This window comes from Syzygium oleosum, unplaced genomic scaffold (genome assembly GCF_021117445.2).
Source record: "Syzygium oleosum isolate NSW1041296 unplaced genomic scaffold, Sole_v2.1 Sole_v2.17, whole genome shotgun sequence".
Lineage (NCBI taxonomy): Eukaryota > Viridiplantae > Streptophyta > Magnoliopsida > Myrtales > Myrtaceae > Syzygium > Syzygium oleosum.
In genome coordinates this window covers 7574236-7600551 of record NW_026607501.1, presented here as the reverse complement: position 1 = coordinate 7600551, position 26316 = coordinate 7574236, and positions in this window count along the sequence as shown.

Below are 26316 nucleotides of genomic sequence, written 5' to 3'. Positions count from 1 at the left end.
TGATCCCCCGTACGGCTCGGTGAACAGTAATTTCGTACGGACACCGTACGGACAGGCTGGGACGGTGGCCGGCGAGGTGCCGGTGACAGCTGCGCGTCCGTACGGTCCGGCGTGAACAGTGATCCGTACGGGGCGGTGAACATTACCGTACGGACACTTTGTACGGATCTGGCTTTGGATGGCGACGTACTGGCGAGGCTGGGCGGCCTGGGTGTCGACGGACAGCGATCGGAGCTCCGGCGAAGCTCCGACGGTACTGTTTGCAGACCGGGAAAGAGAAAAAGAGAGAACAAGGCTATTTTGGACAAAAACCGGGGCTATGGTGGCTGCACGGAGGTGGAAACGGTTCTTTGGTGATGTTGGCTCGGCGGGCGGCACAGGCGGGCAGTCTTGTTCGGCGTGAACGATCTGCAGAAATGGCGAAACGGGACTGCAGAACCAGAAACGTGAAGAAGAAGAGGAAAAAAAAATGGGAAAATGGCCGAATGGGTCTGCACGAGAGAGAGAGAGAGAAGACTATCTAGTCAAATGGGTCAAAGATAGCTTAGTGGAGTCCAAGTGTCTCAATCTAGTGCCTTAGGACAATTTTGCCCCTAATCCAAGGGCCCAAATTTGATCCAATCCAATAATTTAGGGGTGAAATGGTCCTTTGCTCTTAACCATGGTTGACCAGACCTGGTTTAGCCTTAACTCACCTTGGTTAATCCCAAAATTAAATCCAATTTTCGGAATTAATCAAAAATGGCCTAGGGGCATTTTCGTAATTTTCCGATCCCGAACCGAAATTCCAATTTTTGCACATACGTGTTCCATATGTGCGTGGCCAACATAATATGGCGTCAGAATCGCGAAATTCATCGCGCAAGCCCTCGAAAATCCACGTCAAAGTCTCGGGAATAAAATAATATTATTTTTCCAATTTTTGTCGAAATTCCAATTTTTGGCCAAAACCACTCTGAATGTGCGTGGCCACCCCAAATTGACCTTGGCCGCGAAAAATAACCTCAAACGGCCTCAAAATCCAACATCGGTGTCCACAGGGGCAAAATCGTAATTTTCCCGGCCCCGGACCAAAATCCATTTTTTTGCAGAAATGGGTGGCCCCAAGGTTGGCCAAGCCAAAAACGTCATCGGCCGTCCAAAATTGTCACTTTCAAAATTCTCGATTCCCGGGCCTGAATTCCAAGAAATGACTAAAATTGAACAATCGCGACTTTAGCTTATCTCTGGCTAACGGGCGGCTCTCTGGAATTACGCGCTCTCGACCCGTGACTGACACTAAGTCAAATCACGTTTAAGTTTACTCTATCCAGGACGACCTCGGTTGTCATATAATTGCGAGGGTCTGTCGCTAGTTCCCTTCGGACACGATCAATCAAGTAGACCGGTCTCGGTTGGCTCAAAACATTCCCTCGTCAATCCATATGGTCGAAAATCGAACCCAGGTCGAGTTCTTTGGTCGTGTGAACTCAATCCCGTAACGGCCCTACCCCTAAGGTTAGCATCCCGTGAATGCGCATTTCCGGGTGAGATCTCACTTTAAGTGCATTGATCAAATTCATTTCCTAAATCCCGGGAAAAGGATCGAAAATTCAGATTGTTACATTTTACCCTTGATTGTTTGTGTGATACAAATTATGTTAGCTTCTATCTACTGAGTTAATTAATATATGTAGGCTTTTGTAAGACAAGATGAGCTCTGGTGGCAATTCAGAGGGGGGAAGAACAGCATTGGTGCTAAAAGTTGTGTACGGAGCTCACTTTAGTGCCAAAAGTTTCATTTGTATCACTTAAGTGTCAAATCGGAGGAAAAATGATCACTTTGGTGCCAACGGCGAGAAATTCCGGCCAAATTAATACGTGGCATTTATAATTAAATTTTTAATCTTAGTTGGATTTTTTAAAAAAAAATTAGTCTACGTGGCTTTTCTACGTATATATTTCGATTTTTTAAATACTTTTCTGAATTTTTTTCTTTTTTTTCTTCTTTTCTTTTTTTCTTTTCTTTCTTCTCCTTTTGGTCACCGCCGGTGACCGGAGGCCGGCCATCGGCCGCCGGGCCTCGCCCGAATGAGGCCGCCGCCTTGGGCGACGTCCGGCGGGGCCACCGTGGCCTAGGCGACGGCCGGCCTCTCTGGATCTGGCGAGGGGAGCCCTCGCCAGGGCTCGCCCTCGCCCATGCGAGACGAGGCCGACCTCGCCGGGGCTCGCTCGCCCTCGCCCAGGCAAGGGTCGGCCGGGCCTCGCCTGTGGAGGGCGACGACGGGCTCGTCCGGGCGAGGCCAGGCGGCCGGTGGCCAGCCTCCGGTCACCGGCGGTGACCAAAGGGAAAAGAAAGAAAAGAAAAAAAGAAAAGAAGGAAAAAAGAAAAAAAATTATTTAAAATAAAAAATGCTGATTGTACGTGCTGACTGTATCTCCGGCGAGCCACATCGGCTTCAAAAATTAATAAAAAAATGTCACGTCGGATTTCCGGCCAAACTGACCGGAGTTGGCACTTAAGTTATCGTTTTTCAAAATTTTTGGCACTTAAATGATCCAAATGAAATTTTTGGCACCAAAGTGAGCTCCGTACACAACTTTTGGCACCAATGCTGTTCTTCCCCCCAATTCAGAGCAATATCCTTGTATGGAGGATCCTCCATGCTTGCAAATGACGAAAGTTTGATGAAAGGTAGGCACGACAGCAAACTGCCTCTAGTTCAGGAAATGACGAGAGTCATTTGCAGGTTTGATAGAGCAATATTTGAAGCTGAAACCACCAAGGTTTGTTGGAATAGGAAATCCTGAAGAGACAAACTCGTGAACCGACGGAATGGGGGGAAGAACAACAGAAGTGCCAAAAGTTATGTACGGAGCTCACTTTGGTGCCAAAAGTTTTAAACGGATCACTTAAGTGCCAAAAGTTTACGCCGGCGATCACTTAAGTGCCAAATTGGAGAAAAAACGATCACTTAAGTGCCAACGGAGAGAAATTCCGATCAAATTTAATACGTGGCTTTTATATTTAAATTTTAATGACACGTGGCATTTCCACGTGTATAATTCAATTTTTTAAATATTTTTTCTGATTTTTTTTCTTTCTTTTCTTTTTTCTTTTTTCTTTTCTTTCTTTTCTTTTCTTTCTTCTTCTTCTTCTTCTACCATGGCCGGTGGCCGGAGGCCAGCCACCGGCCAAGGCCGGCCTCGCCGGGCGTCGCCTTCCACCGGGCGAGGCCTGGCGAGGTAGTCGTGGCCTCGGCGAGGGCCGGCCTCGCCGGATCTGGCGAGGCGAGCCCTCGCCAAGGCCACGGCGGCCTCGCCGAGGCGTCGCCTTCCTCCGGGCGAGGCCTCGCGAGGCCACCGTGGCCTCGGCAAGGGCCGGCCTCGCCGGATCCGGCGAGGCGAGCCCTCGCCAAGGCCACGGCGGCCTCGCCGAGGCGTCGCCTTCCTCCGGGCGAGGCGAGCCCTCGCCAAGGCCACGGCGGCCTCGCCAGGCGTCGCCTTCCTCCCGGGCGAGGCCGCTTGGCCTCGGCGAGGCCGACCTCGCCGGATCTGGCGAGGCGGCCTCGCCGAGGCCACGGCGGCCTCGCCGGCCCTCGCCCGGAGGAAGGCGACGCCTGGCGAGGCCAGTGGCCGGACGCCGGCCATCGGAAATAAAAAGAAAGAAAAGAAAAAAAAGAAAAGAAAGGAAAAAAGAAAGAAAAGGAAAAAAAAAGAAAAGAAATGCCACATCAGCCTCCGGCGAGCCACATCAGCTTGAGAAATTAATAAAAAAATGCCATGCCGGATTTCCGGCGATGTGGCACTTAAGTGATCGTTTTTCACAACTTTTGGCACTTAAGTAATCTGTTTGAAACTTTTGGCACTAAAGTGAGCTCCGTACACAACTTTTGGCACTTCTGCTGTTCTTCCCCCACGGAATGGAGAAGATATATGCCTTACTAAATTGCAACGAAGTTGACAAGATAGCCTTAGCTGAGTACCAACTTCAAGAAAATGCGAAACAGTGGCGGAGGGCATCTAAAGAAGCGGTGCTCCCAGCCAGTACTATCGTTATTTGGAATGGCTTTGTTAAGGTATTTTTTGGAAAGTATTTTTTGGACTATGCTCGGAATAAGAGAATGATGAAATTACAGAATGACCTTATAGTGGATCCGTAAGAGGTTTCGGGCTGGTTTACAGCCAGATATCTGGAGTAGGCTAGTGCCCTTAAATTTCAAGGATTATAATGATCTCTATGAGCCTGCTCAACTTGTGGAGAGAGATTTGTCAGAATTGGCAGCGACAACTTTCAGGCAAGGCCTAATCATCAAGCCTTTGATCTTTCTTTCGCCGTGACAAGAGACCTATACAAGTCGGAAAGGGACCATTTGATCCGAATAGGAGAAACAATGCTAGGGGACAATTTGGGTTCACACAAAATAATCAACAAGAGGTGTGGACGTAGTATCAAAGTGATATTTGTCGTGCTTGTGAGAAGTAACATAGAAATGCACTATGCTAGGCATTAAGAGGAGTTTTTTACGGACGTAAACAACGAGGCCACATGATGAGGGGGTGTTTTTTGGTGGTGCAGCAATAGCGTATGATGCCACCACAATCGACACAGCAATCGCAACACAACAGAACCCCGTAGCAGGAAAATTTTCAGAGGCCACCATATCAAGGCCGAGTTTTTACAGTTATGAGACAATAGCGCTTATGCATTGTTTGATATAGGTGCCACGCAGTCATTCATATCTACACGATTCGTACAATCAATTGGAGTAAATTCTAGGCCGCTGGAAGTATCTCTACACAATTAGGAAATGCAATTTTGTCTACTATGGTGTGTAAGGATTGTAAGGTCACAATGGGTGGACAATATCAAATGGCAAATTTGATCGTATTGATTATGTATGAGTTTGACGTTATTCTTGGAATGGACTAGCTTCGTAAAAAATGAGCCAATGTGGACTGTTGTCAGAGTAAAATTCAATTCAATCCACCTAATTGTCCTAGTTTTAACTCTGAACTTGAGGTACACTGTCTTCTTAATGACATCTGCCAATGATATTTACCGTTTGTAGCCAATTAGTGAAAAGAAGAAGAAGCAAAGCTTGAGAAAATTCTATAGTTCGAAAATTTTCTGATGTATTCCCAAAGGAATTACCAAGGTTACGTGAATTTAAATTTTTAATTGAACTAACTCTTGGAATGGATCCTATTTCTGAAGCTTCCATTAATGGAGCTGAAGGAGTTAAAAGTGCAACTTGAGGAATTATCTGACAAAGGTTTTATTCGACCTAATGCATCATCTTGGGGTGCACCGATGCTGTTTATCAAGAAGGATGGAAGCATTGATTAGCAGTAATTGAAAGTTACGATTAACAACAAGTACCCATTGCCTAGGACTGAAGATTTATTTGATTAGCTTCAAGGGGTGTCAGTACTCTCCAAGATTGATTGATTGCGGTATCATCACCTGGAAATAAAAAAGAAGGATGTCCCTAAGACAGCTTTTTGAACTTGATACAGCCATATTGAACTCTTAGTCATGCCTTTTGAATTAGCTAATGCACTAGCAGTATTTATGGATCTAATTAACAGGGTGCTTTAGTCGTTTTTAGATTAATTTGTAATAGTGTTCATTGATGATATTGTGGCATACTCAAAAGGTTAGGATGAACATGAGCAGCATTTAAAGCTCGTACTTCAAACGCTTCGTGAGCACAAGTTGTATGATAAGTTTAGAAAGTGCAAATTCTAGTTGGACCGCATGGTATTTTTAAGCCAAGTGGTAATCGGTGCATGGATATCCGTTGACCAAACAAAGGTTGAGTCAGTGATAAATTGGCCAAGACTGATGACGGTAATTGAAATTCAGAGTTTCTTAGGTCTAATTGGATATTACAATAGGAAAGATAGTGCATTTATAACATTGGTCAAACAAAATTATTTTGTACTTGTCCTGAACTCACGTTGTTCTATTGATACTAGGTTGAGTGATAAGAGAACCTACTACCTTAGACTTAGAGAATTCATTGCTTGAGCTTTGACTCACCCCTTAATTTTTTAAGATTTGTAGGATGAATTCCTCTCTGCCATTGTTTTTCAGAGTTTCAGTAATTTTGATTGTGAATATCAAGATGTGCTGGCAATAATTTATACTAAGTGCGGTTCAATTGTATGGATTAACACGGGGTTACAAGAGTGGATCCCCCATCGATTTGCCGCTTGGTAATTTAATATTGGGGGTGAGTTGGCTGGACCACTCAAGGGCTTTGATGGTGACATTGACGTGTCAACGGGCGAGGTTGTCAATCCATAGTTTAATACTTGACCAAAAAAACAAAAAAAAAATCCATAGTTTAATAACTTTACTTTTTTACAAGCTAGTTTTGGTTCAGGAGTGATGTGAAGATGTTAGGTAACCTTGGCCTTTCTCAGGATTATGTTTTGTATTCTTTGGTAGCTGTTGCTTACAAATGTAAGGATGTGTAATACACAGCGTAAATAAATACTTATGTATATTAAGTCAAATGATGTTAATCTCGAAGGCATCTATATATTGACATTTGTTGTACTTCAGCATGCGAACGTTAATACAAAATTATTTAAGTAAAGAATGCGAATTGCGCGTAACGTTCTAGGGCATCATAGCTTGAGTCTCAGGCTCGGCCTCGAGGAACCAAGGCCTTGGAATTGGGGTCCCAGGCCTATCCTCAAGAAACGCACCACTACAAAAAAACAAGGGATTAGCGACGATTTTTGCGACGAAAAATATGGCAAAATCCGTCGCAAATCGAATTTGTGACAAAATTAGCGACGGAAAAAATTCCGTCGCTAATTCGGCATCGCAAATTTTTGCGACGGAAAATTTCAATTTCCGTCGCTAAATTGCGACGGAGCAAAATTCGTCGCAAATTAGCCACAAACTTTATTCGTCGCAAATTAGCCACGAACATTATCCGTCGCAAAATTCGTCGCAAATAATTCGTCGCAAAATTCATTGTAAATTAGCCACGAACTTTATTCGTCGCAAAATTCGTCGCAAATTAGCCACGAACTTTATTCGTCGCAAAATTCGTCGCAAATTAGCCACGAACTTTATCCGTCGCAAAATTGGTCGCAAATAATTCGTCGCAAATTAGCCACAAACTTTATTCATCGCAAATTAGCCACAAACTTTATTCGTCGCAAAATTCGTCGGAAATTTCGTCGCAAAATTCGTCGGAAATTTCGTCGCAAATTAGCCACGAACTTTATCCATCGCAAATTAGCCACAAACTTTATTCGTCGTAAATTAGCCACAAACTTTATCCGTCGCAAAATTTCGTCGCAACGAATTTGTCGCAAATTAGCCACGAACTTTATTCGTCGCAAAATTTATTCGTCGCAAATTAGCCACGAACTTTATTCGTCGGAAAATTCGTTGCAACTTATTCGTCGCAAATTAGCCACGAACTGTATTGGTCGCAAAATTCGTCGCTAAATATTCGTCGCAAAATTCGTCGCAAATTGTACACCAGTTGGGCCATCAAATCTTGTCCATAGCAATAGCTACGCATTAATGAACATCATATAATACATTAAAAACAATCAAAGGACACGAGACAACCATAGATTTCGCTTCAGAATAAGAAAACGAACTAACTAGATACAATGCCATATAATTGAAAAATATAACTGAAGGAAAGATGCTAGTCCGCAAAAAATAATGATATATGCAAAGTTGCAAAGTACGACATGATGCTATTTGATATCCAATCTTATAATACATTCAAAACATTCAAAGGAGGCGGGACAACCATAGATTCTGCTTCAAAAACGAAAAATCGACAAACCAGACACAAGATTGGGCAGCTTTGGTACTCAGCAGGACACCAGAAGCAGTCACTTTTGTCGACACCTGATGAAATGTGGATACATAAATAAAGATATTCAATCAGTCCAGAATATAAAAGAAGCGTTTATGCATGAATGTGGAACTAGGTATAAAAAAACAAGTAAGAGGGTTAACAAAAAAACGTTTCAGGACGAACATCAATGTTTTTACATATGAATTTGAGTCAACTTTGACATCCACTGTAGTTTTTTCACCCTTGTAAACCGTATTTCTGTCACCTACGAAAAATTAGATCCTTCTCCAAACAGCATTCAACAGTTTAATGACTTAGAGAGGTGAATTACCAACACCAATTCCCAGGAAGGCAGGACTCAAAGTCAATTACGGCATGTATTTCTACAATGTTCAAATATCATGATTTTTTGTAACAAGCATGTCATCCTGGGATCTCTAAATTTTCAGTTTTTCGCAAGCAAAGAACCTAGTTGTAAGAGAGTTGTGCACAGAAAGTAATTGTAGGGCAGGAACATATTGGGCAAACTGCACTTATGGCACAAAAGATTGTGAAGCAAGCTTACCCCCGATTTTGGGAATTTTAACTAGAAATGACTGAGAAAATCATCATCATCATCAGCAATCTCAACATCATTGTGTCGCTCATCATTGTGCCCATCACCTATTGGATTGACGGGAGGTACAGGAGGAACCTCATCGCGATTGAGGTTGAGGTGTCGCATAACGATTTGCATTTGTTGTTTCAAGTCATTTATTTCTTCGTCCTTCTCTACAAGTATATTTTTCAGTTGGTTCAATTCTTGGGTCAATTGCTCGTCATGTCGTGTCCTCCTTCAACCAGTCGCATTGGATGATGAAGTTGCTGCATGATTCGACATGTATACCCTTGCCAAGGATCCCATCCCAAATATTTTTCCTTTTTTCATCCCACCCGTTGCCTCCACCCATAATGCCATACTGTCAACTGATGGCTCAGACGCAACAACACCATCACCACCACTAGCATTGCTCATTAAAAGTTCATTATATTTTTCCTACATTAACAATATAGATGAAAATAAAATAACTTCATATATGTATCTACCATAAATATTAAAAGCATTCACGGTTTTTATTCTAGTTTCCATAAAGTCCAAAGTATAAGCTTACATACCTTAATAGTTTTTGCTCGATGGCCAGTCCATGTCTTATCGTTTTTTTGAAATGTGCGTTCAAATGTAGCTGCAAATGTCGGTTCCGTCCCCAATTCATGTGCCTACAAAATGTAAACACGAGTAATTGAATTAAATTAACTTATAACTTATTTAACAGACTTACCATTCGTTTGCGATACTTCCCAATGTTGATAGAGCCCCCAGCATATGTGGCAGACCCTTCACTAGAACTAAAAGATCGATTCTTTTTATTCTGCTCACTGATTTGCTGACTCTTTTCAGTTTTCCAAATTCTGTTAATTTCCGTCCAATTGTCAGCTGTAATGAAAGCCGGCTTCACTTGCTTGATCTTCGCTCTATTCATCACATTTCGTATGTGATCACCGACTTTCTTCTTAAAAATTCTTCTCACTTCATTCTCTTCCTCTTCATCCCATCTGAACTTCCGCTGCAATCAATACAAAAACAACTTAAAGTTATTATGATGGTCACATATCCATTACCATGCACCAGACAATTCGGCGATAGATTTTGTAAAGATCATCTCGGGGAAAATATCTGGTCCCTTTAGTACCGAAACTAAAGAGTTATTCTGGTCCATTTACATCATTCTTGACCATCAATATACTACGCCGAACTTAGTTGGTGAGAAAATAGAATATCTAAAACTTATCTTGAACTCATTCTACCACAAATCTTTTACTTCTTGTGGAGTACTGCTGTAATTAATATACTGCCCCATCCAATCTTTCACTTTTGACTATTTTATTCAGTTCCCTCACAACAAACGGAGCATCCGTGAATCTGCAAACATACGGATATTGTGCAACATCGACAATTCAGTTGACATCCATATCTAAAATCATAAATATTACATATACTAAAAAAAATGAAGTACTTATGAATCTCCAAATGGGCATATCATGAATCGGTTATCTTCTTCACCTGTGTTTCCGTCATTATTTGATTGTTGCGCTGAATAATAAGGTGGAACGGAAGGAGATGGATCTAAAGGAGATTCAGTTCGCATGTGTCCAAGTCCCCTAACATGTTCTTGAGTATTGGAGGAAAGGCCAACGTGTCCATATTGTCCATCAGCATATAGTGGTTGAGGGTTAGATGCAAGGGCAGAGGAAGAGGAAAGGGACGGGGACGAGGACGAGGAAGGGGCTGGTCTTCTATGCATGTGACCTCCACGTTTATACTGACAAGTAGGAAGGTTAGACAACTATGTAAAAAAATATGAACACGTATTACAGACACATAATGACGTACATGACAAAGCTTACCATTTTGTTTCAGAAGCAGAAAATGTATCCTCTTAATTAGCCAATGCCAAGTGTTTATGACGTACAATTTCCTACGAACAAATATACTATGAATCGCACTCATTTTGATATCAAACATCAATATATGATCACGATATGCCATGCTAAGCCAACAATAGCCATAATTAACCACACGATCCACTTTCAAACCGCACGATCATTCATCAAGTACAAGATCAACCATGAAACATCAATTTCAGCCACATGATCTTCGTTCTCGGCCACACGATCAGCAATCAACCCACACGATCGGGCCATAGTTAACCAATCAGCCACAATTAAGCAAATCAACCACACGATTAAACTAATTAACCATACGATTGGCATTATACAACTAAGGGTGCGAATGGTAACCATTATGCTCTAGAAATCAAATTGTTGCCAGAAATTGATTTTTTAATTATTTTTGCCAAAATTTGATTTCTGAAGGAGAAATCTCTTTGGTAAAACATGACTAATTCTGCTCCAAAATTGATTTCTGGAACAGAACTCTGTTTTGATTTATTGATTTTTTTTTCACTTAAAAAAATTTAAATATTACTCAAAGTGGGTGGCCACAGGGATTTTAAGCCATTCTGTGAAGTTTTGAAATTTTGGATTTTTTAAATTTTTTTTGGGCACCTAAAAAAATTAAAATTTCTGCCTAAAAGTGGGTGGCCACAGGTATTCTAAGCCATTCTGTGAAGTTTTGAAATTTTTGAATTTTGTAATTTTTTTTGGGCACCAAAAAAATTTAAATTTCACTCAAAGTGGGTGGCCATAGGTATTCTAAGCCATTTTGTGAAGTTTTAAAAATTTTTATTTTATTATTATTTTTTAACCTTTTTCTGCACCTAAAAAAATTTAAATTTCACTCAAAGTGGATGGCTACAGTTATTATAAGCCATTCTGTGAAGTTTTGAATATTTTTTATTTTTTTAATTTTTTTTGGGCACCTAAAAAATTTAAATTTCACTCAAAGTGGGTGGCCATAGGTATTCTAAGCCATTTTGTGAAGTTTTGAAATTTTTTATTTTATTATAATTTTTTTGGGCATAAAAAAAATTTAAATTTCACTAAAAGTTGGTGGCCACAGGTATTTTAAACCATTTTGTAAAGTTATGAAAATTTTGATTTTTTAATTATTTTTCTTTTTTTGGACAACTACAAAAATTTAAATTTTACTCAAAGTGGGTGGCCACAGGTATTTTAAGCCATTTTGTGAAGTTTTGAAATTTTTTATTTTTATTTTATTTTTTTTAAAAAAAATTTCACCAAATTTAATATTTTCCCAAAATATGATTTTTTTTATTTTCTGGAAATTTTTATGAATTTTTCTAGAATTTTTCATTTTTTATGCATTTTCTAAAAAAGCCGGCGAGGGTCGGCCTCGCCTGGGCCGGCGAGGGCTGGCCTTGCCTGTCGCCGGCGAGGGTCACCTCGCCTAGATCTGGAGAGGCTGCCCCTCGCCGGCCATGGGCAAGGCCGCCCTCGCCCAGCCCTTCCCGGGCTTCAAGGGGAGAAAAGAAAAAAAAGAAAAGAAAAGAAAAAGGAAAGAAGAAAAAAAAAAGGAAAAAAAATATTTAAAATTAAAAATGCTGACTGTACACGCTGACTCATCCTCCGGCGAGCCACGTCAGCGTAAAATATTAATAGAAAATGCCACGTCGGATTTCCGGCCAAATTGGCACTAAAGTGATCTCTTTTCTTCCGACTTGGCACCAAAGTGATCCGAAAAAAAGTTATGGCACCAAAGTGATCGCCGTACACAAGTTATGGCACTTGTGGTGTACCTTTGCCATCAACCACACGATCGTCATTCTGTTCCGGAATGCATTCAATGCTCACCCTAATCAACCACACGATCGTCATTGAACGCTTAATCGGCCACATAATCGACAAATTAATCGGCCACATAATCGATCAAAGCCACATGCAATCCTGAAATCGGCCCCTAACTTAGCCAACCAATTCGACACTAAACAATCCCTAAACAAATCCGATTAATACCCATTATACTAGGTAGGGTTTAGGGAGTCGCTTACTTGGTTCAAGGCCAAGAAAAACCAAACAATAGGGCAAAATGGCTGGTCGGCCAGTGGCGGGCTCGGCCGCAAGTGGCGGCTAGTCGGCCAGGCGCTCGGCCACGGCCGGGCGAACGACGATGGAGCTGGGCGGCGACGGCGTCGGGCGGCGGCGACAAGCTCGGCCACGAGCTCCGGCGAGGCCCGGCGGCGGCGTTAAGGCGGCGATCGCGGCGTCGCGCTGGGGGGGCGACGGCGTCGAGCGCGCTGGCGGCACGGCGGCGGCGGACGGCGGGCTTCGGGCGGCGGCACGCGTCGGCGGCGGCTGGCAGCGGCATCACGGCATCGGGCATTCTTGGGCGAGCTGATTGGGCGGCGACGGCCACGAGCTCGAGCGAGGCGCACGGGCAAGCTGGGCGGCGGCAAGCTCGGCGAGGCGAGCGGCGAGCACACGGGCGGAGCCGCGACACTCGCGGCTACGAGCTGCCTGGCGGCAAGCGACGGTGGCTGGCGGTCTGGTCCAGGCAGAGAAGGCGATGCGCGGTCGGGCGGCTCGGTTGGGTCGGCAAGAAGGCGGCGTGCAGCAGCGGGTCGACCGGCCTGGGGTGGATGGGCAGTGCGAGGGAGCCGCAGCGTACGTGACCGAGGGACGTGAACGGAAGAAGAAGAAGAAGATAAAAAAGGAAAAGAAAAAGAAGAGAGAGAGAGAGGAAAAAGGTCTGCAAGGCCTGCGCAGACGTGACCGGGGAGCACGCGCGCGGGCAGGGGGAGAGAGAGAGCAAAAAATTTTGAACGTGCGCGAAATTTTGAATGTGCGAGAAAACATTTGCGACGGATTTTGCGACGGAAAATTAAATCCGTCGTAAGTTTGCGACAGAATTATTGTCCGTCGCAAATTTGCGACGGAATTATTTTTTCGTCGCAAATTTGCGACGGAATTATTCTTTCGGTCGTAAATTTGCGACGGAATTATTTTTCCGTCGCAAATTACTCTAATTAGGTAGCGCATGATAACTATTCTGGTTCTGTCCAGAACTGGTTTTCTGTTCCCACAAATAGCTTTGGATCAGAAACCCGTTTGGTAACGCAATTCCATTTTTCTATTTCTGGAAAAACTTTTTGTTCCAGAACCGATTCTGAACCAGAAATAAGAACAAAAAAAAAGTAGGTTTTCTATTTCTAGACCAAAAATGAGAATTATTTCTGAGAGAACTCTTTCTTCAAAACACATATTGATCTGGAAGTCACGATCTTTGAGATGGGAAAATAAAGTAAAAAATCAAAAATTTCAAAACTTCACAGAATAAGTTTTGAATCTGTGGCTACCCACTTTGAGCGAAATTTAAATTTTTTTAGGTGCCGAAAAAAATAAAATAATTGAAAAATAAAAAATAAAAAATTTCACAAAATGGCTTAGAATACCTATGTCCACCCACTTTGAGCGAAATTTAATTTTTTTTAGATGCCATAAAAAATAATCAAAAAATCTAAAATTTAAAAATTTCACAGAATTTCTTAGAATACCTGTGGCCACCCAATTTGAGTGAAATTTAATTTTTTTAGGTGCTGAAAAAAATTTAAAAAAGCAAAAAATATAAAATTTCAAAACTTCACAGAATGGCTTAGATTACCCGTGGCCACCAACTTAGAATGAAATTTTATTTTTTTTAGGTGCCGAAAAAAAGAAAAAAAAGAAAAAAAATCAAATATTTCAAAACTTCACAGAATGGCTTAGAATACATGTGTCTATTAACTTTGAGTGAAATTTCATTTTCTTTAGGTGCCGATAAAAATTTAAAAATAAAAAAAATAAAAAATACCATTTGGGCTCCTAAAAAAATTAAATTTCATTCAAAGTGGGTGGCTAGAGGCATTCTAAGTCATTCTGTGAAGTTTTAAAATTTTAGATTTTTTTATGTTTTTATTTTATTTTTCGGCACCTAAAAAAATTTAAATTTCACTCAAAGTGGGTGGCCACAGATATTCTAAGTCATTCTGTGAAGTTTTGAAATTTTTGATTTTTTGCTTTTTTTTCACCTAAAAAAAATTAAAGTTTTGATATTCTAAGACATTCTAGGGCTAGTTTCTTTCACCACCATATGCATAGTTTCTTTCAGCGGTTTAAAGTTTGAATTCAGTAGCAAATTTGCGACGGAAAAATAATTCCGCCGCAAATTTGCGACGGAAAAATAATTCCACCGCAAATTTGCGACGGATTTTGCAACTGATTCCAAAAATAAAGGGCATTTTCGATTCCATCGCAAAATCCGTCGCAAATTTGCGACGGAATTATTTCTCCGTCGCAAATTGTTTTTTTTACGACGCAATTATCTTCCATCGCAAATTTGCGAAGGATATATATTCCGTCGCAAATTATTTTTTTTGCGACGGAATTATTCTCCGCGCAAATTATTTTTTTTGCGACGGAATTTTTTTCCGTCGCAGATTTTACGACGGATTCCAAAAATAAATGGCATTTTCGAATCCGTCGCAAATTTGCGACGGAATTTGCGACGAATTCGAAAAATTGCCGCGAATTTCACTTCCGTCGCTAATTCTTTGAAGAACAGTAGCCACGAATAAGTTTTTGTCGTAAAATGAGCGACGGAATTAGCGACGATCCAAATCCAATGGAAAATAGAATATCTCAATTGTCATCGCACGAATAATATTTGACTTGTCGTAAATTAGTGACAAATTTTCCGACGATCAATTACATTAATAAAAATAATCAACAACAAAAATAATGATAATAACAATAACAATAATAACAAGAACAATAATAATAATTATGACAACCAAAATAACACATGTCGCAATAATAATTACACATCATTAGTGTTTTGTCACAAAAATTTTAATCTTCATCTTCATCTTTGTCTTCGTCTTGATCTGCATCTTCGTCCTCGTCTTGATCTTGATCTTCATCTTCTTCATGAGCATCATCTTCATCATCTGTCTCAAAATCAGATTCTGTACCATCTTCTACATTTAATTCGCAAATTTCAGTTGGATCCACATCAATCATTGCTCCGCATGGATCTCGTAAAGTTGGAATGTTATATTCCTCAGTTTCAACCGTGTTACAAACTTCCTCCTGTTGATAGGCTCTATCCTTCCAGTGTTCCTCGATTTTTCTCCGTACTTTGATTTTACATACAGCCCACCAATCAGCTTTGTCACGTTTCGAACTAGGATATGATGCATAACATACTTGAATTACTTGTTGTGCCAAGACAAATGGTTCATATTTCATATATCTTTTCTTGTGATTTATTTCAACCAAATTAAATTTCGTATGCACCTTCATTCCTTTGACGGGGTCGAACCACTTGCACTTAAATAACACAACCCGCATCATTAATGGTTCAGGGTACTTTATCTCTATGATTTCATCCAACAAGCCATAAAAATCATCTTTTGAACTGCCACCATTGGATGACCGAATAGACACACCACTATTCATTGTGGCTTTTCCCATTCCATATTCTTGAGTGTGAAAATTATATCCATTTATGAAATATGCTGGCCAACTGCGTACTCTTAACTGTGGACCCCATGACAGATGATATAGTAATCCTTGCTCTCCAAGTTCATCATGATTACTGTGAACCTAAGGTTACACACGCAAAGTCAATAATATATATTTTAATAAATGATGTATAAAATATTAATAACTTGGTTTTGGTCCATAGGCAACTTACATATGTTTTGAACCATGCTGCAAATTGTTCATCGCACAAACGGTCAAACTCATTTGGTGGTAGTCCATACATTGAAGTTTGAAAAATCCTAGTAATAAGTACTACTTATATATTAGCAAATATTTGACACACAATACATATATTTGTAAATTTACACTTACTCGAAGTATGGCTCGACTTCTGGGCAGTTCAGTAAAATATATGTATGGGCGGCATGCCATTCTTCGCCTGTTAAGTAACGAAACGTACATGCGCCGCTTGGTCAACCCAGATAATTGAAAATAGAGAATGATTTGCAGTTGGGATCAATGGGGCTCTCATCATTTCTGCCTGCTCTCCGCCTCTTGCACTGCACGTGCGGCTCAAAATAGTATGATACAAATGTTGTTACTTCTTCCATAATATATGCATTACAAATTGAAGCTTCAACACATGCCTTATTCTTCACTTTTTTCTTCAAATGATATAAGAATCTAGTTGCAATAGAAAGAAGCTTATCGGAACATAATATATAATAAAGTAATTTGAACTTTATTTAAAAAAAAATTTACCTCTCAAATGGATACATCCATCGAAATTGGACGGGACCTGCAACTTTGGCCTCATAAGGCAAGTGAACTAAGAGATGCTCCATCGAATCAAAAAACGATGGAGGAAATATCCTTTCTAAGTTGTAAAGAATAATTGGAATATCTCTATCTAGTTTCTCCATGTGTGATGCTTTTAACACTGTCGAGCAAATATCATGCAGGAAATTGCTTAACTCTGTAATGGCGCCCCATACAAAGTTCGGTAGAACTTCCTTGAAAGCTATTGGAATTAGTCTTTCCATAAATATGTAACAATCATGACTCTTCAAACCTGTGAACTTGCATTCATTCAAATCAACACATCTCCCGAGGTTCGAAGCATATCCATCAGGAAACCGCACAGATTTCAACCATTGACAAATAACTCGTCTCTGATCCTTATCCAATGTATAAACTGCTTTTGGTTTTGGTCCCCTGCTGCTTGCATCCACATCTAGTGTTGGCCGATCACAAATATCTCTCATATCTTTTCTTGCGTTCAAGTTGTCTTTTATTTTTCCGGTGACATCCATCACAGTATTTATGACATTGTCGAAAATATTCTTTTCTATGTGCATGACGTCAAGATTATAATGAATAAGATGGGCCTTCCAATTTGGTAGATCCCAAAATATACTGCGTTTAGTTCACTTATGTGTACTTCCATACGCAATAGTCGTGCCGTAAAGGTTCTGAACAACAGTTGGAAAGTCCTGCACCCGTTCCCAAATTTGATCGCCGGTCAACCTCAATGGTGGAGGTGTTCTTTCAGTCCTATTCTTGATGAACTCTTTTTTATTCCTTCTGAATGTATGATTTATCGGTAAAAATTGCCTGTGACAGTCAAAATAGCTGGCTTCTTTCCATGTTTTAATCTAAATGACTTTGATCTCTTCAAACATATCGGACATCCTAAGATCCCAGCTGTACTCCATCCAGATAACATTCCGTAAGCTGAAAAGTCATTTATCGTCCAAAGAAGAGCAGCCTTCATTACAAATGTTTGATCGGTAGAAACATCATATGTAAGGACACTTTCATCCCATAACTGTTGTAACTCTTCAATCAATGGTTGCATATAAACATCTATTAACTTTTTCGGATTTTGCGGGCCAATCACGATCAATGTCAAAAACATATAAGGTGTCTTCATGCACATACCAGGTGGAAGATTGTACAGCGTTAAGATAACTGGCCAACATGAATAACTTTTTCCTGATTTCCCAAATGGGGCAAATCCATCAGCACATAGACCTAACCTGATGTTTCGAGACTCTATCGCAAACTCACGGTATGTTCTATCAAAATGTTTTCATGCCTCTGCATCTGAAGGATGACACATTAGACCCTCTTCTGTTTCATGATTTGCATGCCAAGTCATGTGTTCAGCAGTGGCTTGAGAGACATAAAGCCTTTGCAATATGGGGATTAAGGGCAGATAAAACATTTGCTTGCATGGTCTACGCTTCAGATTACAACCCTGTCTCCTGTAAATCTTGTACCTAGGTTGGCTACAGAATTTGCAAGATTCTGCATTTTCATTATCTCTCCAATATAACATACAACCCCTACTACATACATCAATCCTTACAATCGGAAGACCTAAGTTATCCATTAGTTTTTTCATATCGTAAAAATCACTTGGCATGATGTTATCACAAGGCATTATTTTTCGCATTACTTCAACAAAAGAGTTGAAGCAATCCGCAGACACATTATGCTCTGCCTTGATATTTAACAGTCTTGCTGTCATTGATAACTTAGTGTGGTTGTCACAACCTGCCCATAAAGGTTCATCTGCTGCTTTCAACACTTCCCAGAACTAATTAGATGGAAAAGTTCTATTACACACATTCTCATCAAAACCCGTTATTCCTATCTCTTCCAATTGTGATGCATGACTAGTACCCACTTGTTCAAGTGTAGGAGTAAAATTAGTACTTGCATGATTCGATTCTGAAATAAAATTCTGACCAGCTGCATCAATCACCATCCTCTCGTATGGGTTCAATTGGTCATAATAGCTACATTCTTCCCTAACTAAAAATTGGTTACTTCTTCGATATCCTTCATCAGATATAAATGGTTCAATATGGGAAGTCCAATTATAATAGTTCGGAGTAAACTCAAATCTACAAAGATGTTCTTTAATTTTATCACATACATGAAATTTACCATTACTGCACTTTTTACACGGACACCTTAACTTATTTCCATCTATGAACTCATATTTACTACTAGCAAAGTCTAAAAATAGTTTCAACTCAGTACGAAACTCATCAGTCAATCCTCGACGTCCAGGTAAGTTCTTATTATACGTCCAAGCCCTGTCTCTTTGCATTGTGTCTGTATAACAATAAAAAAATCTCGAAAAATATTAAAAATATCATATCTATTGTTCTTAATTAAAACCATGAAATTATGAAAATTAAAATTTTGTTTTTGACGCAACAATTACTTTGAACTTGAAAAAAAAAGAAAAAATTACCATGTAAAGAAGACTTACCTAAATATTTGACTGAAATCTTTGTAGTAGAAAGTGGTCAATTTGATGAGAATTGCAATGTTCACTTGGATTGCGAGACCTTCAAATGGACACGTACCTAAAAACAAAAATCACTTAAGATTCATTTTTTTATAATTTTTAATTTTTTTCGATTTTTTTTTAAATTTTTTTCGATTTTTTTTCCCCTATCTTTTTCTCCGGTCGCCGGTTCTGCAACCGGCTGAGGCCGGCGAGTTCGACCTCGCCGGCCATGGCCGGCGAGGCGACGGCGAGGTCGACCGCCACACCTGGGCAAGGTCGACCGGCGGCCATGGGGCGAGGCCGGTCGGCCTCCCCTAAATCAGGTCGACGGCCATAGGGGGAGGCCGAGAGGCCTCGCCCCATAGCCGCCGAGGCCGCTCGGCCTCCCCCCATGGCCGGCGAAGAATTTATGAAAAAAAAACAAAAAAAAAGTCAATAAAATAAAATAATTCGAATCACGAAGTTAGCTATGATACTTACCGGTAGAAATGCTTTACCGAGATTGATTTGTGCGCACACGGATAGGTTTATTGAGAGAAACGAAAGAGGGAGAAAAGCGAGGGGATATGAGGAATCAGTACACAGAGAGAGAAATTGACGGGTGGGGTGGGTACCACGGAAGTTATTTTCCATCATAAACTACAAATTAGCGACGAATTCGTTTTCGTCGCAAAATCAATCGCAAATTAGCGACGAATTTTTTCTCTGTCGCAAATTAATCCGTCGCTAATTTGCGGCGGAAAAGTGATCGTCGCTAATTTGCGACGGATTTATTTTCCGTCTCAAATTTGCGACGACCACTTTTCCGTCGCAAATTAGCGACGGAATTTGCGACGGATTTATTTTCCGTCGCAAATTTGCGACAGAATTAGTGACGGATTTATTTTCCGTCGCAAATTTGCGACGAATTTTTATTTCTTGGCAAAACCCATTGCAAATTAGCGACGATTAATTTTCGTCGCTAATTTGCAACGGAAAATAAAATCCGTCGCAAATTTCGTCGGAAATTTGCGACGACAAATTACCCATCGCAAATTTCCGTGGCAAAATCCATGTTTTTTTGTAGTGCATGCCCAGCCGTTGGGGACCCTAGCACGAGCTTTGGAGTCTAGGGTTCGAGCACTGGGGTCTAAACCTTGGCTTCATGGGACTCAAGCTTGCCCTCGAGAGACTCCTAACTTGCTGCCAGGTCCTGAGTGTGGGAGCTAGAGTCTTGCACTATGTTTCTAGGGACTCGAGCATGTCCGTTGGGGTCCCAGTCCCATTTGAGTACTTCGGTACAATTGTTGGGGACCTGAGCGCAGGGCGCCGTGGTCTCAATTATGCTGCCATGGAACCGGGTGCCAAGGCTTCTATCCCATCCTCATGGGATCTGATACTAATCCTGAGATCCTAGCGCCTATGCTCGAGAGCTAGCGCTAGGGGTGTCAATCGGTCGGGTTTTCATGATACCTAACCCGACCCTAAACCTATAAGGTCTTGTTTGACCCGACCCGACCCGACCCGAGACCCTATTCATTATATACCCCAAGAGATGGGTCGGGTCGGGTTGGTCCGGGTCGGGTTTCGGGTTGGGAGAGGAGCGAGAGGGAGATCTTCTCTTTGCCGCTTGCGAAGTACAGAGCCCCCACTCGGGGATCCGATTGAGGGACTCTGATAGCGAGAGTGACCAGAAGGACCCGTCCTCAACAGCGGCGGTGGTCGTCGTCGAGAGAGGCGCGCCAGAGAAAGGTGGGACTGCTGCCGCCAGCAGGTGGAGGGAACCATCCACGACGAGGGCGTAGCCGGAGGCGCGGCAACAAGGTCCACGCAGCAAGCGAGGGTAGGCATTACGGTAGTCTCTTCTTTTCCGCGGAGGAAGGAACAGGTAAAGAATCAAGAGCTTAGAGGAGCAATTGTTGCCGCCGTCATTGTCGTCATTGTTGTTTGATAGATTTGTGAAGGTGGGGGCTTTAAAACCCGCCGAGGCCGAGGCCCCGGCTACCCCCTCAAATGAAGCAGTAAGAGATCGGAACCCTAGAACAAAGCGAAACACTCTTGCGCCTCAGCAGATCCGTAATAACTACGGCGGAGGCTCAACAGGAAGGAGAAGAAGGGGACGGGTGGGTAGCAAATCTCCGGCTCGCCAGGACACAATCGCGAGCAGCGGCGGCGGCGGCGGCGGCGGCGGTTCGAAGGTTTCACGCGCCGGAGCAAGATCTCACCATGTGCGGATCTGAGAGGCGTGAGCACGAAGAGGGAGAGGGAGAGATTTGGTTGCAGGCGGATCTTGAATGTGAGGAGGGAGGGAGGGAGGAGGAGGGACTTGGAGGAGAGAGAGGACAGAGCCGTGATGAGAGCCATTGGAGAAGGAGAGGGGAGAGGACTCGAGGAAACGTGGGAGGTTTCAGGGGAGAAGAAGGGATGGCCCGGCCCGGCTCAACCCAACCATAACTTGACAATACCCATACCTTAAAACCCTTACCCAAAAAAACTAAGGCCCGACCCCAAAATATCCAAAATTTTAGGATAGGGTCGGGCCGGCGCGGGCTTTATTAACACCTCTGCCTAGCGCCCTCTGCAATGACTGCACTTGGGTCTCTTGAGGATGAGCTTGAGACCCCAGTTATCGGGCCCTAGTTCCTCGAAAGCCAAGCTTGAGATCCTAGCACCCATGACTAGGTCCTCAACGGTTATGCCCAAGATCTTGGTGCTCGAGCCCAAGTCCCCGACTCCCGAGCTTGTCCTCGACACCTAAACTTGGAACATAGCATTGTACGTGATACTTTTGCTTAATTACATGTTTCATAATTTTCCAGTAACAAACGTTAGGAAATGACTTCCATATAAATTGCATAATGCAATAAAAAATAAGAAATTGGAAACATTTTCCAGCAAAATAAGCTTTTTTTTTTTTGTTGGAGCCGGATTTCTTTATTATAAAGTCCACCAATAGGTGATGGAGGCAGAATCCTTGAGTTTCTGTCCGGCAGCACTAAACATATCCCATGTTTGAATTCTATCTTGCTATATCCGCTTGGCACCTTAATTTATCGCCATTCAGAGTCAGCCCGGCTGTCCAAGACTTTCCATTCCCTATGCAATAAAGCTATCTTTCTTACAGCCAAGGATTGAACGAGTAATCATTGTCCTTCCTCTTTAATCAGTTTGATGAATGAAGATTTCTAGAGCTGTTGCTTAACATTGTTTTGCTTTGCCAAATCGAAAATGAAAGGTATATACTCGCCATATATTTCGTTTATGTACCGGATTTTTAATAATTCCTTGATTTCTCTTTCTCTCTATGTCTCAACCACCCTCTTCACTTCTCCCTTTTTAATTTTGTCACACGAGAAATGAACGTTCTCTCCTCACAGCTAACTAGCTAAATGTTCGCACACACTAGAAGGGGCAAATAATACTAAAGAATTCAACACGTTATTAGCTAGTGGCTAGTTATAAAGCGCTTTAGCCGGATAAATTACAAAAAAAATGAGATGTAATTGTTATAGTATTCGTTAAGATTTGACATGTAACTTTAATTCACTCTAAGCAAACGGCAATCTTGGCCTCTCTTTAAATTAGACGTGCCATGAGTGAGCACATGCAAGAATTCGTGCCTGCCAATTGCACATATTCAATGCGCACAAAAGATATCATGGAATTAAAGATAAAAAACAAATAAATAAAAGAATTAATATCACAAAAAATCTCGAAGTGGTATACCTGTGTCACATTTACCTCAAACTAGTTACCTCATGTCACATTTATCCCAAAATAACTTTTATTTGACAAAAAATTCCAAACCGATACACGTGTGTTACATTTACTCTAATCTAGTGCACCAACGCCACATTTACCCCCCCCCAAAACAATCCCAATTTAACACAAAATGGGGTAAATGTGGCACGTGTGTACCAGTTTAGGGGGTTTTTGGTAAGTATTAGCCCTAAATAAAATGCTGTTAATCTTGTCTCAATCTCATTCATCCAGCTTTTCACCGACCACTCACCATTACCCCAAATATCAATACCCTTTAAACAACTTAAGTATGAAAATAAAGAAAATGCCCAAAAGAATGTAATGAAAATCTCTATCCTATCCTCTCCATTTGGTCTGTAATTAACCATTTTACCAAATAAATAAACAAGCCAAAAAAAGGTATTATCTGCCCTATCCTCTCCATTTGATATGTAATAAACAATTTTACCAAATAAATAAAAAAAAGCCAAAAAAAGGTATTTTCTGCCCTATCCTCTCTAGTTGGTCTGTAATTAATCATTTTACAAAATAAACAAGAAATATGCCAAAAAGGTATTATGACAATCTCCGCCCTATCTACATTTGGTGTGTAATTAATAATTTTACCAAATTAATAAGAAAAGAGCCAAAAACGGTATTATAAAAATCTCGATTTTATCGTCTTCATTTGGCCTGTAATTAATAATTTTACCAATAAATAAAAAAGCCAAAAAATGATATTGTGAAAATCTCTATCTTATCCTCTCCATTTGGTCTGTAATTAACAATTTTACCAAATAAATAAACAAGCCAAATAAAGGTATAATCTGCCATATCCTCCCCACTTGATGTATTATTAAGAATTTTACCAAATAAATAAAAAATCCAAAAAAGGTATCTTATGCCCTATCCTCTCCAATTGGTCTGTAATTAATCATTTTACAAAATAAACAAGAAATATGCAAAAATGGTATTATGAAAATCCCCGCCCTATCTACATTTGGCCTGTAATTAATAATTTCACCAATAAATAAAAAATTCCAAAAAAAAGATATTGTGAAAATCTTTGTCTTATCCTCTCCATTTGGTCTGTAATTAACATTTTTACCAAATAAATAAACAAGCCGAAAAAAGGTATAATCTGCCCTATCCTCTCCATTTGATACATCAGTAACAATTTTACCAAATAAGTAAAAAAGTCAAAAATAGAAAAAGGCATTTTATGCCCTATCCTCTCCGGTTGGTCTGTTATTAATCATTTTACCAAATAAACAAGAAAAATGCCAAAAAGGTATTATGAAAATCTCGGTCTTGTCCCCTTCATTTGGCCTGTCATTAATAATTTTACCGATAAATAAGAAAGGCAAAAAATATATTGTGAAAATCTGTCTTATCCTTTCAATTTGGTCTGTATTTATTATTTTACCAATTTACAAGCAAAACGGTGGGTGAGACTCTCACCCTCTCACCGTGAGAAGGGGAGGACAGTTCCAAGATATTGGACGTTATGTTCAAGAACAGTTCCTCCGACCAAAAAAACAAAAGGGACAGTTCCAATCTGACCAAAAAAAAAAGGACAGTTCTACGGGCACTCTTGTGGTCGGTATTCCCTCTATGTTTTCGCTTTTCCATTTTATTCTGTCAATAATCTTATAAAAGCGTACTTAATTTGTAAATTTTTCAATTTTAGTGCACTAATTATCCACAACAGGAAGCAATAAATTTTTGTTTTGTTGCTCATGTTCACTCTGCACCCATCGGGAAAAGAACATCACAAGTGTCGTAACTTTTTTTTCGATCACTTGAGTGTCAAAACTTATGTACACCATTCACTTGAGAATCATAACTTTTTTTTTTCTGATCACTTAAATGCCATATAACTTTTCAATCGATCTATTGGTGTTATAATTTTTTTAAAATGTTCACCACAAATACTATACCACGTCGGATTTCCAGCATTTGGGTGAACGTTTTAAAATTTTTTTGCACTAAAGTGATTGATTGAAAGTTATGACATTAAAATGAACTTTTTTTAGAAGTTATAATACTTACGTGGTCGAAAAAAAAAGTTATGGCATTTAGTGGTGTCATTATCCTTGCACTTACCAATAGAATTTTTATTTATGATTGAATTTTTGGACTTCAAGAGGTTTAACTAATCTGAGCACGAGCTCATTAACGAGCGATCATTGGGTTCTTGAGGCGTACTTAATATGTAGATTTTTCAATTTCAGTATCTATAGCAAATAAAAATATTTTCTCATGTTGCTCGTAATGGCTCCAGCACCTAACAATTGAATTTCTATTTATAAAAAAATATCAGTACTTTGGGAGTCTCAATTAATTCCAAAAACAAGCGAAAATAATTGAGCTTTCGTGCATAAACATTCTATCTGTCACGTTTCACTGATAAATTCTAAACCGATCATTAAACGACCTTGTCAACTGACACTTTCAAAATATTTTTTTAATCATACCTAATAAAGAATTATTTCATTTTCAATGTCCTGATTATGTAAAATGCTAGGGAGACGATATTTTGAAAGTGATAAATTTCTATATTTTGATGTTCAACAATTGTTCCTGAACATTCGTAGACAATTGGCAGGAATGAATTTTTGCTTGTGCTCATTCATAATTTCATAGCAATTCTCAATTAAAAGAGAGGCCGAGATTGCCATTTAGCTTGAAGTAAGCTAAAGTCACATGTCAAATCCTAATGAATACTTCAATAGGTGCATCACAAATATATTAGTTGGGTTAAATGTGGCACATGTGTGCCAGTTATTTTTTGACACAGAAACTAATTTGGATAAATGTGGCACGGATATACCAGCTTGAGATTTTTTGTAGTATTAACCCTAAATAAAATGCTGTTGATTGCGTCTCAATCTCATCCATCCAAGTTTTCACCAACCACTCACCATTCCCGCAAATATCAATTCCACTTAAGCAAATTAAGTATGAAAATAAAGAAAATGCCAAAAAAGATGTTATGAAAAATCTCTGCCCCATCCTCTCCATTCGGTCTGTAATTAACAATTTTACCAAATAAATTAGAAAAAGCCAAAAGAGGTATTATCTGCCCTCTCCTCTCCATTTGATATGTAGTTAATAATTTTACCAAATAAATAAGAAAAATGCCAAAAAAAGGATATTATGAAAATCTCTTCCCTATCCTCTCCATTCGGCTTGTAATTAATAATTTTACCAAATTAAAAAGAAAAATGTCAAAAAAAGGTGTTATGAAAATCTAGGTCCTATCCTCTCCATTTAGCCTGTAATTAATGATTTTACCAAATGAATTAGAAAGGAGCCGAAAAGAGTTATTATAAAAATCAAGATCCTATCCTCTCTATTTGGTTTGTAATTTATAATTTTACCAATAAATGAAAAAAGCCAAAAAAATAAATCGTGAAAATCTCTGTCTTATCCTCTCCATTTGGTCTGTAATAGATTTTACCAATTTACAAGCAAAACGGTGGG